This window comes from Pantherophis guttatus, chromosome 3 (genome assembly GCF_059756535.1).
Source record: "Pantherophis guttatus breed Tessera chromosome 3, ASM5975653v1, whole genome shotgun sequence".
NCBI lineage: Eukaryota > Metazoa > Chordata > Lepidosauria > Squamata > Colubridae > Pantherophis > Pantherophis guttatus.
In genome coordinates this window covers 63663453-63677523 of record NC_142065.1, presented here as the reverse complement: position 1 = coordinate 63677523, position 14071 = coordinate 63663453, and the positions used below count along the sequence as shown (strand labels likewise).

The window sequence follows — 14071 nt, the reverse complement described above, 5'->3', positions numbered from 1 at the left end:
TTTTCAGTCAAAAAATCAATAAAAAATACTAAAAAATACTACTTCCAATGTGATAGAATGTTGTAAGGTCTAGAATCCAGTACATCTGACGAAAGATGGCCTCAGATTATTTTCATTCTACCACTTTTTGTGGTTGTGGATGGATTTGAGATTTTAACAGTCTGTGATGGACATTCAAAGAAAGGAGCTGCCAGTACCAAAGGCATCAGGTGAAGGCATCAGCTAAAGGTGAAGTTGCCAGTACCTTCACCTTTAGCTGAAGGCCAGTGGATAAGATTGCTTCCCAGTACCTTCTCCAGCCCACAGTTCTTTTTTTAATCTTTCTTATGAGAAGTTGGGAACACTTGTAATTAAAAGCATTGAGGTCCAGGAAGGCATCAGTTCTACTTGCTAGGAATGCCTGTAAGGTTTATATGGAATGCAAAGGCATTTTACAAGTAAATAGCATTTTGGAGACTGATACTTGCTAGCTTCTAATTTAATCTGTTTACCTTTTTAAAAAAAATGAATATTCAAAGGTAGTGTGTGTCCAAAGAGACCAAAGGTAGGTCTCTGTAAGCACTATATTTGGAATTTAGATTTAAATTATACTAAACAGAAGGTCTTTAAGGTACTATACAACTTTAAGCTTAAAGTATCACATAATTTCAGGATTTTTTTTGTCCCTATTTTAGATGTATCTTTTTGATGGATTTGTATGGAGATGGGAGTGCTTAGGCATTCGTCAGTTGTCTTGCTTCTCTAAATTTCTGTGAAAGCTTTCAGTCTACCACCAAATCTATTACAGTGTATGTCAGCAAAAGCTCATCAGTGAACAAGCAGTGCAGAATTAATATCTAATAGGCTAATAATACTGTCTTGTTCTCAGCAATGGTGAATTTCATGACAGTGGATCTTATAACATATATATATGAATTAAAGAAGGTTGAAAAAATATCTCAACAATTTTTTTGGTTCACACATCAACTTCTTCTAAGAAAACTGGGTAAATGTGCAAGTAATTAACAGTAAGCTCTGAGAGTTTAATTCCTCACAGAATTTTTCCTGACCAAACAGGCAAAATGGTACTGGTAGATTTTTCTCCATTGCTTTGCTCCTGTGTTTTTTGTTCAATAACATTGAGAAACATTCTTTACTATATGTGTTTTTGTTTTGTTTTTTTCAGTTGTGTCCAATTCTTGGATATTACTTGGACAAATATCCTGCCATTTTCTTGGCAAGGTTTTTCAGAAGTGGTTTGCCATTGCCTCCTTCCTAGTGTTGAGAAAGTGACTGGCCAAGATCACCCAGTAGGGTTCATGCCCAAGGCAAAACTAGAACTCACAGTCTCCTGGTTTCTAGTCTGATACCTTGACCACTACACCAAACTAGCTAAAAATGATCTAGCACCACTTATATTAATTGTTTTAAAATAAAGAGAGATACAGACAGGAAAAAAATTTGAAAGCAACAACGTGATAAATCAGCCCAAATAAAGAAAATGAATAAAGAATTTGAGTACTCCCTGAAATGTTTATATAGCATCATTAAAACCTTGATTATGACTTCCTGATGAATTTGGATTAAAACTATTGCTTGTAAAATATTTTGCTTATGTTTCTGCTCCACTGAGGGGATTTCATTTTAGAGTACAGAACAACAGCAATTCTGCAATGTGACAGAAAAAGATTTGAATGTTTTCAGCCCAGCCATCCTGAGAATGTCTGTAACCCTCCATTGCTCTCTCTTTCATGTGCCTCCTACCTACAGAAAGCTGACTCTTCAGGTTTATGCTCGTTTAAGGTAATTTAGTTCGAGAGAAAGTCAGCTAATTGTCTGGCATAAACAGCCCCGTGCAAATTAGCCATCTGTGTGAAAAACGGCACCTGAATATTGCTGGGAATGAGCACTAATTATTAATTTGGGTATTCATTGGAGAATGTTGCCATAGTTGGGTTAGGCACTTGCTCAGCTGAACTATAGCATGCCCAAACACACCATGAGCTAACAGAGGCGTTCATGTGGGAAATTAAAAAGTCTGATGGACGAATGCAGCTCCTCAGAACTCCATAAAACTCTTTGCCTGCTAGGATAATCCTAATACCCTAGTGTTAAAAATGCAGTTGGTATTTCAGTGACTGCAGGAGACTCTGCTTCCCTTGTGTGTGAGAGTGTGATATATGTACAATGAATGTAGATATGCTGATGTTTCAAAAATATTACAATTAAGTTTCCTACTGAATATATTTAGATATGGATAGAATTCGGTCTCCTTTTTGTCTGCAGCATTATTATTTACCTTACTTATTACCTTCTTCACTATTCCTCTCTTTTTGGTATTATTATTATTATTATTATTATTATTATTATTATTATTATTATTATTATTATTATGCTGGTTATTATTATTCTGTGGCTTTGCATGTATGCTGAGAGTTTCTGCACCAAAGACAAATTCCTTGTGTGTCTAATCACTCTTGGCCAAATAAAGTATTCAATTCCATTCAGTTTTTTGCCCTTCCACAAAATTCCTTAATTCCTTAGTGGCCTTTGCTAATCCTTAAACAATCTTGAAAGAATAAGTGTGTTTAATATTGGCAAAATGCAGGCTTGTATTGAGAAAAAATGATCAATCGTCCCAGGGCTCTCATTAAAATAATTTTTAATTATATGAAAGGGCATAAAAAATAAACGATGGATTGCTTTGTTATAGAACCTGAAGAAATCTCAATCCCATCAATGATATCGGAAAGAAGCTTTGCCTTAGAGAAGCTAAAATGGATTTGCTATTTGATTGATATATAGTAAATGAGGAGCATGGGAATAATTGACAAGTTCTCCACTTCTAAAAACATTGAGAATGCATTCTGACCTACAAGTCACAGCTAATTCAGATGGTGTTGGATAGGGAAATATCTCCTGGCTTCCATGCAAAAGCACAGCTTTATTTATTTCAAGGGAATAGTTTTGTTTTATATCGTTCTCTCTTGAGTCCCTTAATATGCAAAGGTTGCAGTGCAGACTCTCAAAATTTTAAATAATGAAAGAGAGCCAGGCAGAGATAATTCTACCTTGTTCAGCTTTAATGATGTTCTTATGAAGTAGCCTACTTCAAAATTCTGTTTGCTACTATTAAAGCGAGGAAGATCTTTCAATTAATTATCATGGCCAAAAGTGGTGCAGGCTTTGATATCCTATGTTAACAGAGAGCTGTGTGGGGCACTTTCTTATCATTTCAGTCCACCATATTTTCTGGAAGATTTATTGTCTCAGCAGTTTGCATCTGCTGAAGTTATAAACAGTAGAGAATTTATTGCAATGTATGGAACACAATTTGTGAATAAATAAATAAAAAACATTATGAAGTTAATGATAAGTAATAGAATCCAAAATCAATAAATGTCAATCAAAGAACAGCTGTGCTTACTATATATCTTCAAAATACTAAGATATGTTCTAAGATTTTCTAAAACAGATTAATGATAAAGGTGAGAGGAAGGAAAGAGGTACTCTATTTCAGCAGCCAGAACAGTTAGCATTCATGTTGTTTACAGGTAGTCCTCGTCTTACAATCACAATTGAGCCCCAAATTTTGTTGCTAAGTGAGACATTTATTAATTGAGTTTGGCCCATTTTATGACTTTTCTTGCCACAGTTGTTAAGTGAATCATTTCAGTTGATAAGTGTTGTTGTTAGTAGTAGTTGCAAAGTCGTATATGACCCATCGGCGACCCCATGGACAACGTTCCTCCAGGCCTTCCTGTCCTCTACCATCCGCTGGAATCCATTTAAACTCACACCTACTGCTTCAGTGACTCCATCCAGCCACTTCATTCTCTGTCGTCCCATTCTTCTTTTGCCCTCAATTGTTCCCAGCGTTAGGCTCTTCTCCAGTGAGTCCTTCCTTCTCATTAGGTGGCCAAAGTATTTGAGTTTCATCTTCAGGATCTGGTCTTCTAAAGAGCAGTCAGGGTTGATCTCCTCTAGGACTGACTGGTTGTTGTGGCCCACCAGCGGCCTGGGCAGATCATGGCTGATCCCAACGACAAGGAGGCTGGTATGGTGTCGCACCAGCAGCCAGCGCAGCCGGTGCTCGCGTCAGACAGCGAGGAGGCTGAAGAGGATGTGGTGCCAGAGGCAGAGACTCAGCCAGGACCTTCAGAACCTCCAGAGGCTCCTTCAAGTGGAGATAATTGTTAGATATCAAGTACAGTTCAAATGAGCCAATCAGGAATTAGTCCTGAGAGCGGGAAATTAGAAGGCACGTCAGTGGTTGCAGCCGGGGACAGCCCCTTCCTATATAAAGGGTTGCCCGGGGTTTGAATTGCCATTGCTGTTTCTGGAGTTAAATAAAAGAGTTACAGTTACATTGTTTCAAGTCTTCCTTCAATCGCCCACGATTTAACATTGGCGACGAAGGTGGGATCTGAAGGAACAGGACTGCACATCAATCTCCAAGCAATCATCAGCCACCCATCCGATCCACCGAAACACCGGTCAGATCATCGGCTATCGTGATGTCTGCAATCACACCGCCTGCTCCATTCAACCCAACCGGGGAAGATTGGGAAGCTTACATGGAGCGATTCTATATGTTCATGGAGGCGAACGATCTGCTGAGCTTATCAGAGCAGAGGAAGAGGGCCCTTTTCCTCACCCATTGCGGCCCGGCAGTTTTTAAAATGGCAAAAGCGCTTGCCGCCCCAGCCGATCTGAAGACCATGACCTGGACAACGTTGCAAGAAATACTCAAGGCACACTACGCACCGCAAGCATCATCCCTAGTAAGAAGGCATGAGTTTTATCGGAGGGACCAAAGAGAGGGAGAGACAATCAGTGCGTTCATGGCGACCTTGCGGGAAATAGCTGCCGCATGCGATTTCCTGAATCTAGAAGAGGCCATGAGGGACCGTCTAGTACTGGGACTGAGGGACCTCACGTTACAGAGTAGGTTGCTGGTCCGGCCTCAAATTACATTCAAGGAGGCCTTGGAAGAAGCATCCGCAACTGAAGCTTCCCAGAAATCAGCGGCTATGAAAAAAATGAAAAGCGGGCCGCCCGTAAAGGAGGAGGCGGCCGTGCACTATGAAAGAGTGGAATCGGGTTCAGAGGAAGAGGACGAGGAGGATGAAGTCCATCACCTCCGAGCCGATCGCAAGGAGAGACAACAGGGGAAGAGAGAGGCCTGGTGCTCGGGATGCGAAGGGAACCACCCGAGAGCCGAATGCAGATTTCGGGACGCTATCTGCCAAAGATGCGAAAAGAAAGGGCACATAGCGAGGGTCTGCAGGGCATCCCAGCCAGCCTCAAGGAAGACCAGACCCCCCCAATCGCCAACAAACAACAGAAAATTCCAGACAAGTGGGAAGAGACAACCGTTTGGGCGAGGACAAAGAAACGATGACCATCGGGCGGATCGAGGCGAGACCCATCAAACCATCGTGATCGGCCATGCCAGCGCGGGAAGGGCAAATAAGATGGCGGCAACAGTCTTGATCGAGGGGAGACCCTGCAGAATGGAGGTGGACTCGGGATCCAGCCTATCGATGGTATCTTGGACAACAATCAAGAAGCTCCTGCCACACATCACAGCCCGCGACCTCAAACGACAGCGCCTCACCCTCATCGACTACCAAGGGAACCGAATTCCTGTGGTAGGCATTGGCAAGTTCAACGTAGCCTACAAGACATTCAAAGCCATGCTACCCCTCACGATTGTGGACAGAGACCGGCCCAGCCTGCTGGGCATGGAGTGGTTCGAGCCATTGGGGCTAGCCATCACTGGCGTCGATCACATCGGAAACGACACCTGGGAGGAGGACCTGATGAGGGAGTTCGCAGAGGTCTTTAACAACGAGCTAGGCAAGTACAAAGGGTCCCCAATCTCATTCAATTTAGACCCCCAGGTAGCCCCAATCCGAATCAAACCCCGGAGAGTCCCTTTTGCGCTACGGCCAAAAATAGACGAACAATTAGATAAACTGGTCGCGCAGGGAGTGTTAGAGCCAATAGACCACGCGAGATGGGAAACCCCCATCGTGACACCGATTAAACCGGACGGGTCAGTACGCTTGTGCGGAGACTATAAAAGTACATTAAATAAGGCGCTCCAACAAAGCGCATACCCTGTACCAGTAGTCCAACACCTCTTGCATTCCTTGGGGAAGGGAAGAATCTTCGCAAAATTGGATTTAGCACAAGCATACCAGCAGCTGCCCGTAGATGAAGCCACCGCGGAAGCACAAACCATCGTTACACACAGGGGCGCATTCAAATGTAAGAGACTGCAATTTGGGGTGAGGGTAGCGCCTGGGCTTTTCCAAAGCCTGATGGAACGACTCCTACAGGGAATCGAGGGAGTCGTCCCATATTTCGACGATGTATTAATATCAGCAAGGGACACGACTCAATTGAAGCAGCGGCTGAGGGAGGTGCTGACAAGGTTCCAGAAAGTGGGACTCAAAGTTAAAAGGGACAAGTGCCAACTAGCAGAGACTCAGGTCGAGTTCCTGGGATACTTGATAGATGAGTCGGGAATTAGACCCATCCCCGGGAAGCTGAGAGCGATCAAGGAAGCACCCCCCCCCCAAAAATAAAACCGAACTGCAGGCATTTTTGGGGTTGCTTAACTTTTATAATATCTTCCTACCGCAGAAAGCTACCACTGCTGAACCACTCCACCGGCTACTGGACAGGAAGGCAGAATGGAAATGGGGGGAGCGAGAGAGGAAAGCGTTCGAAGACATAAAGAACCTTTTAACGTCAGACAGAGTTTTAGTGCAATACAGCGGGACATTACCCATAAGACTAACTTGCGATGCATCCCCCTTCGGCATCGGAGCTGTATTGAGCCACAAGATGCCTAACGGAACAGAGGCCCCCATTGCATTTTTCTCCCGGACTTTGTCAAAACCCGAACGGAACTATAGCCAATTGGACAAAGAGGCGTTAGCTGCAGTAGCCGGAATAAAAAGGTTCCATGAGTATCTCTACGGTCGGAGTTTTGAACTAATAACCGACCACAAGCCATTGTTAGGCATCATAGCAGGGGACAAACCAACACCCCCCGTTTTGTCGCCCAGAATGCTAAGATGGGTGGAGTTTCTGGCGGCCTACAACTACACACTGCTCCACCACCCGGGAAAATCAATCGACCATGCAGACGCCCTCAGCAGGTGCCCACTTCCAGAAACGGGGGAGGATCCAGCGCCAGCGATGACCACCCTGCTAATCGAGACGATGGAGGAAGCCCGAATTTCTGCAGCCGACATCGCGAGGGCCGCCGCAAAGGACAAAATACTGGCGCGAATTTTAAATTGGATCTGGAAGGGGTGGCCGGAGGAAAAAGACATAAGCACAGAGTTCCTGCCATACAAACGGAGGCAAAATGAACTGTCAGGACTAAGGGGGTGCGTGTTGTGGGGGGATAGAGTCATTGTTCCAAACACACTAAGACAACAGACACTCAGATTACTCCATGACGGGCACCCGGGGATCGTGAGGATGAAAGCCCTGGCCAGAAGCTACGTGTGGTGGCCCGGGATGGACAAGGAAATCGAGACGTGGGTGTCCTCCTGCGCAAACTGCCAAGAGTCGAGGGCGGCACCAAACTCAGCCCCCGTCCACGACTGGGAAAACTCGGGAACACCATGGGCCAGATTGCACATCGACTTCGCAGGGCCGTGCAAAGGGAATACATTCCTAGTCATCGTGGACGCATATTCAAAGTGGCTCGAAGTAGTGCTCATGTCAACGACCACAGCAGACGCAGTGATTAAAGTATTGAGACGCCTATTCGCCACACATGGGATTCCCGACCTCATAGTCTCCGACAACGGGCCGCCGTTCACATCAAACACCTTCGAGATGTTCCTCGCTGACCAAGGAATAAGGCACGCCTTATCGGCCCCCCAAAAACCTTCGACGAATGGTTTGGCAGAACGGATGGTGAGATCTACAAAGGAGACGCTTATGAGATTAGGCCCAGGGGACATTCAGGCCAAATTAGATAAACTATTAGCCATCCAGCACATTACACCAAGCGCCACGACCCACCGAAGCCCAGCAGAATTATTAATGGGCCGTAAGCTGAGATCCCCTCTGGACAGACTGCACCCGCAGTACAGCACAGAGAAGCCAACCGACTCCACGAGCAGAATCCGAGAGTTCCAGCCAGGGGACAGAGTCTACGCAAAAAACCTGAGCGGAAACCCACTCTGGGTACCAGCAACAATAACCCAGGTGACGGGGCCCCTGTCCTACCGGGTCCAGACAACAGACGGCCAGCACTGGAAAAGGCACATCGACCAGCTAAAGGGAAGATTAACGAGAGTCGAGAGGGAAACCCAGCACAACAACCAGGGGGAAGGAAAAGACACGCAAGCGGTACCAGAGGGGGCCAATACACAAACGCCAGTTCTGGACACGCCTAACACCAGCCCGGAAGAAGATAACAGCGAGCACGTACCTGAGTCCGTGGAGGAGGCAACAGGCCCGAAAGGAGCCGGCGGGGACAGCCAAGTAAAGTGGGAGAAGGAGGCGAATCCACGCCGGAGACCGAGTTCGAGAGAGTTCCGGAGCCCACACAGAGGGAGCAGCAGACCTCAACCTCTCAACCCGAAGGCACCGGAACGACTGAACTGCGCAAGTCCAGTCGAACCTCCAAGCGACCCGCCTACTTACGCGACTACGTAGCATAGAGACCCCGGACGGGCGGACACTGAACTAGGGGGGAGGAGTGTTAGATATCAAGTACAGTTCAAATGAGCCAATCAGGAATTAGTCCTGAGAGCGGGAAATTAGAAGGCACGTCAGTGGTTGCAGCCGGGGACAGCCCCTTCCTATATAAAGGGTTGCCCGGGGTTTGAATTGCCATTGCTGTTTCTGGAGTTAAATAAAAGAGTTACAGTTACATTGTTTCAAGTCTTCCTTCAATCGCCCACAATTTAACAATAATGAAGTGGAGGAGTCTCTCCTCAATGCTCGAGCACGCAGGGCTGCCAAAAGGCAGGAGTGGCTACTCAGGAGGAGGAGGTTTCCTCGAGAGTAAGGCTTGAGGATAATTGGCCACTCCCTTAGTCTATTTAAGTCACACACCGTTAGTAAGTTTCTTGCTAGAAACAACTTGTAATTATCATCAGAGCATTTTTGGAAAAGTCTTATCGTATCTAGTTTTCTGGGCTGGTTGCCAACCTTTGCCGGACTTTGGTTTATTCTTGCTACTTAATAAATTTGATAAGGACCATTGGTGTGTGTCAATATCCTCGGGAATCCAGAGCTGGGGCAGAACACTGGTTTGATCGCCTTACAGTCGAAGGGACTTCTCCAGCATCATAGTTGTTGTGGCCCATCAGCAGCCTGTGCAGCTAATAGCTGATTCCGACAGCGAGGAGGCTGGTGTGGTGCTGCGCCAGCAGCCTGTGCAGCTGGCACTCGAGTCAAACAATGAGGAGGCTGGAGAAGATGTGGTGCCAGAGGCGGGGATGCAGCCAGGGCCTTCAGAACCTCCAGAAGCTCCCATAAGTGAAGAGGAAGAAGAGGAGGAGCCTCTTCTCGATGCACGGGCGCGCAGAGCTGCCAAAAGGCAGGAGTGGGTCCACAGGAGGAGGTCTCCTTGAGAGTAAGGCTTGGGGCTAATTGGCCATTCCCTTAGCCTATTTAAGGAAGGACGACGACTGAGGCAATTTGAGGGAACAACTTCATTCACTCTCCTTCACGTCCTGATCTTAGTTCTCTTATCAGTTTCCTGCAAATTGCTTCTCGGCTTTCTTCCAACCATAGTAAGATTACAATTATTTATTCTTTGGATTCTTGTAGGCAGTTAGGGAAGTTAATTAACAGCCTTTATTTGAAAAAGACTGATTTAATTTAGTAAACTAAGGTTTGTACAGACTTTGTGTGTGCTGCGTTCTTTGGAGTCCGTAGCTGGGGCAGAACAATAGTTCAAAAGCCTCAGTGTTAAGTGAATCATTTCAGTTGAAAAGTTAGTAACCCAATTGTTAAGTGAATCTGGCTTCCCCATTGATTTTGCTTGTTGGAAGATTGCAAAAGGTGATCACCTGACCTCAAGGCATTGCAAGCATCATAAATATGAGTCTGTTGCCAAGCATCTGAATTTTGATCACATTACCATGGGAATGCTGCAACAGTCATCAGTGTGAAAAAAACGGTCAAAGGTCACTTTTTTCAGTGCCATTGTAACTTTGAATGGTCACTAAATGAACTGCTGTAGTCGAGGACTGCCTGTACATTCAAACAAGTATATCTCCCAATGAAGCCTGAATACGTGTAGGGAAAAGATTGGGTTCAGAAACATACCTTTAGGAATACCCATGTATCTTGGTTGCCTGTGTTTGTGTTTCAGATTACAGAGCACAGCACTATCTAAAATAAGATAGACCTATTCCCACAAGAAGGCATTCACTGTTTGTTATGATAACTATTCCTCATGTTTTGAGAATTGTTAAAGCACTGGAATCCACCCTGTGGATCGTTTTTTTAATTGAAAGCATCTACTGTATATTCAACAGACATATGTTCGGCTTTGTTTTCACTTCCAGATAGTTACTGTGTGAGCTGACTTATTTCATAGTCTGTTCATTTCTTCATCCAGATATGATAAACTATTGCTATTTCCTCTGTAGGCTGGATTCATTCTGCTCCTGATGCCTTATGGATCTTTTCTGGTTTCCAATTGGTGCTTTGGGATTTCCCTGAAAGTCTTGTGGGCAAATTGATTGAGAGCCTGGTTCACTACTGGCATTGATTAAATTTATCTCCAGCAATTTCTCTCTGTAGATTGGCCTCAGATGGTTCCTTGGTATTACCAAGACTTCCATAGGAGATGTTGCATTGGCAGGTTGTCAGTCAGTTGCTTTTTTCCAAGTTGGGAAAGGGCTGTCCTGTTGATTTACCATCTGATTTACTACTGTGTAATTTTCTCAAGACTTCACCACTTGTGTGATGGAGCCATGTCAATCCCAGAATTCTTCAGCAGTGTAACCAAAACTCTCAGGCATTTTTTTAAAAATTACAATCTTGAAGTGTGCTTCAGATTAAAAAGGAGTTGAACTTTTGATAGAAGTATGGGAGGTAGGGCTGGGGGCCAATGTGATGCAGAAATATCTAATAATCTAAATTAGGGAGATAGTTAAATTGGTGCTATAAATTAAGATCAGACTAGCCTTCGTGGCCTAGTGGTTGAGATGCTGGGATTGTTGACCAGAAGGTTGGCAATTTGAGACCCAAGCACTGCATGACAGGGTGAGTTTCTGTTCTTGCCTCAGCTCATGTCAACCTGGAAGTTTAAAAGCATGTAAATGTGAGTAGATAAATAGGTACCTCTTTGGTGGCAAGGTAACAGCGTTCCATGTGCCTCAGCATATAGTCATGCCGACCATATAACCATGGAAGGACAATGCTGGCTGCCTCAGCTAGGAAATGGAGATGAGCACCATCCCCTAGAGTCAGACATGACTGGGCAGGGGAAACTTTACTCTTTTTTTAAAAAAAAAAAATATTTTTAGCATTAGTCAATCACCATCCTTCAGTTGATTCTGCTTCACGAGGCTATTATAAAAATAAAGCTTTAAGCTTTCCTGAACAATTTGAAATGCATAAATGCAAATTTTCAATGATAGCTTTGCCAGAACGATTGATTACTCCTGCAAGTTCCACAACCGTGGTTATGGGGACAGGAATGTCTGTGGAGAGGCAGTTAAAGGGATAAAGGCAGTTAAAATGAGGGAAGCAATGCCACCTTGTTGTGAAGCAAATTTTGCTGCAGCATAAGGCCTTCCCCTTTTTTTACATGCATTGTGATGTTTCACAATGGTACAATGTCTTTCTTGTCCTATTGACAAACCTCTGCATGCCTCTGGGACAGATCTCTGTTACACTTGATGAAAATCTTTTTAGTGTGGAGATACTGAGATTTTCAACTGGAGAAAATTGACTTCTTTTTTCTGTTAACTTAACCGAGCAACATGCCATGCAATAGCTTAGGGTTCTGTACATATTGATTCTAACTTTAAAGTAGCAGTACCGGATTGATACATTTCTGACAAATTGGCTGGCTGCAAAGAGGCAGGCTTGTCAATCAGCAGCTTTGACAATTAGCCTGCTACATCTAATGGACTTTCTGAATGTTCTTGGTCCTTTGTAAAAATATAATTACAAATGAATGCATTGTATTGATTTGAAGGGAGAAAGATTGCATACATTGAATGAAATGCCTTGAAGGATTTCATTTTGATCTAAAGACTTTGATTGTTAGCGGTGCCTTTATTCTGGGTAATCTCCAGATATTTTGCTTGTACTTAAATACAATCAAAGCAGACCCTAAGATAAATAATTCCTTATGATTCTGTAGGCAGAAAATTCTCTGAACCATGAAAGAACGTATATATTTTCAACTAATGAAATTGAAACCCTAAGCCCATAAGAGCCCTGAGGCAGGTGCAGTTAAGCAGATGGGGTTGGGGTGGGGATGGGGGGAGTTTGGAATGTAGAAAAATATGGAAGGTATATCTTTGTCATATTTTCCTAACAGACTGCTAGGCAGTGGAGAAAATGGAATCAGTCCGGGGGGAAAAGTGAAATGGCATTTTGTGTAATATTAATACATTCAAATTGTATGTGTACAACAGACACACATATGGCAATAGATATATTAATGCTATACAAAATGAACAGATAAATAAGAATACATAATAATACAAATAAGATAGACAAAAAGCTTCATTTGGATGGCAGATACCTCTTGAATGTTGGGAAAACTTTTTGCTAAGAAAACTTTCTAAGACCAGTATGACAGTAGGTCCAATTATTTAGAGAGATGGTTGTGATTCTTCCGCTAAAATTAGTAGAAAGCCATCTGTTGGTGATGCATTAAATTGTTATTCCTGTGCTGAGTACATGAGGCTCTATTTTACAGCCTCTATGGTCCTTTCGAATTCTTCTCTTGATCAAAAGGATGTGCAGTGTGATCCACTTTGGTTGATAGACAAGATAGGGAAAACAGTAGTTCTGTCTCTCTGTGGCTGGTTCTGTTTAGATGATAACAATTTAATATTTCATCAACCTTCAGTGGCTCAAAAATCTCTCGACATATTTTTTAAGTTGCTACCCTTCCCCGCCCCCCCCCAAAAAAAAAGCACACAAGTTGCTCGGTGGCCGAGGAGGTTGACTGCATCTAAGCCTAAAGCCATAAGGATTACTTTGATTGTAGAGAAATCATTGCTGCATTTTCTTAACATGGGCAGGTTTAGGTTTTTATTTGTAGAAGCTAATATTATTTCTTCCTAGTGCTCATGCGGCATTCAGAATGTCAAGGCTTGTGGGAAATAAAAAGTCTAAAGTACAAGTGGTTAGCTGTTAATCAAACCTTTAAATAACACCACCTCTTCCCTGAAAACTTCTGGAGGTTTTTGTAGCGGCTTCTCATGCTGTGAAGCTTTATAGTTTTCCTTTCTTTTGTTCCGAAGCTGCTCTGTTCTTCCTCCGTCTCATTTCTGCTGGGTCTCTCTCTTTCAAAGATAGTTGAATTGTTTGTTATTCTAATGGCTCTTATTTGTCAAATATATTGAGGTTTTTATTTTTGTTTTTGTTTTGCTTGGTTTAGTTTTAGGTAAATCCGCCAAATATTAGCCTTTTTCTTCTTGAGCCTGCTGTCAGCAAGGGGCAAAATAGTTCCTATTTTATTCTTATATCCTATAAGTGGATTAAGATGTAAAGGAAAAGTTCAGGGTGTTACATTACATATAAAAGAAACATATTCTGTCTCTTCTTTTGAGAACTATAGCAGCAACACACAGTGATGGGAATAAATCCATTAAACAGCTGTGAAGATCAAAGGGAAAAACGTGATTAAAAAAATATCTTCAGGTAGTTTAGTTTTCACCTTTATTCTAATATGGAAAAGACTTGAGAGAGGATTCTGAATCATTGAGAATTGTGGGAAAACTGTCTTCTCTAGGGTTAGCTGGTCCTGGCCCCTCTGATTTTGGTCCCCTATATTTGGAAGCATTGCTTGGATGAACTTCTATTTCTTCACTGTAATTAATTTTGACTCGGTGGCTCTTCTAACATGCAA

General features: G+C 43.4%; 1 protein-coding gene across 2 annotated transcripts in view; it reads left to right on the top strand.

Annotated features, from left to right (window-relative positions):
* LRP8 (LDL receptor related protein 8) overlaps nt 1–14071 on the top strand; it is a 217842-nt gene that overhangs the window by 79637 nt on the left and 124134 nt on the right. The window lies entirely within an intron of this gene.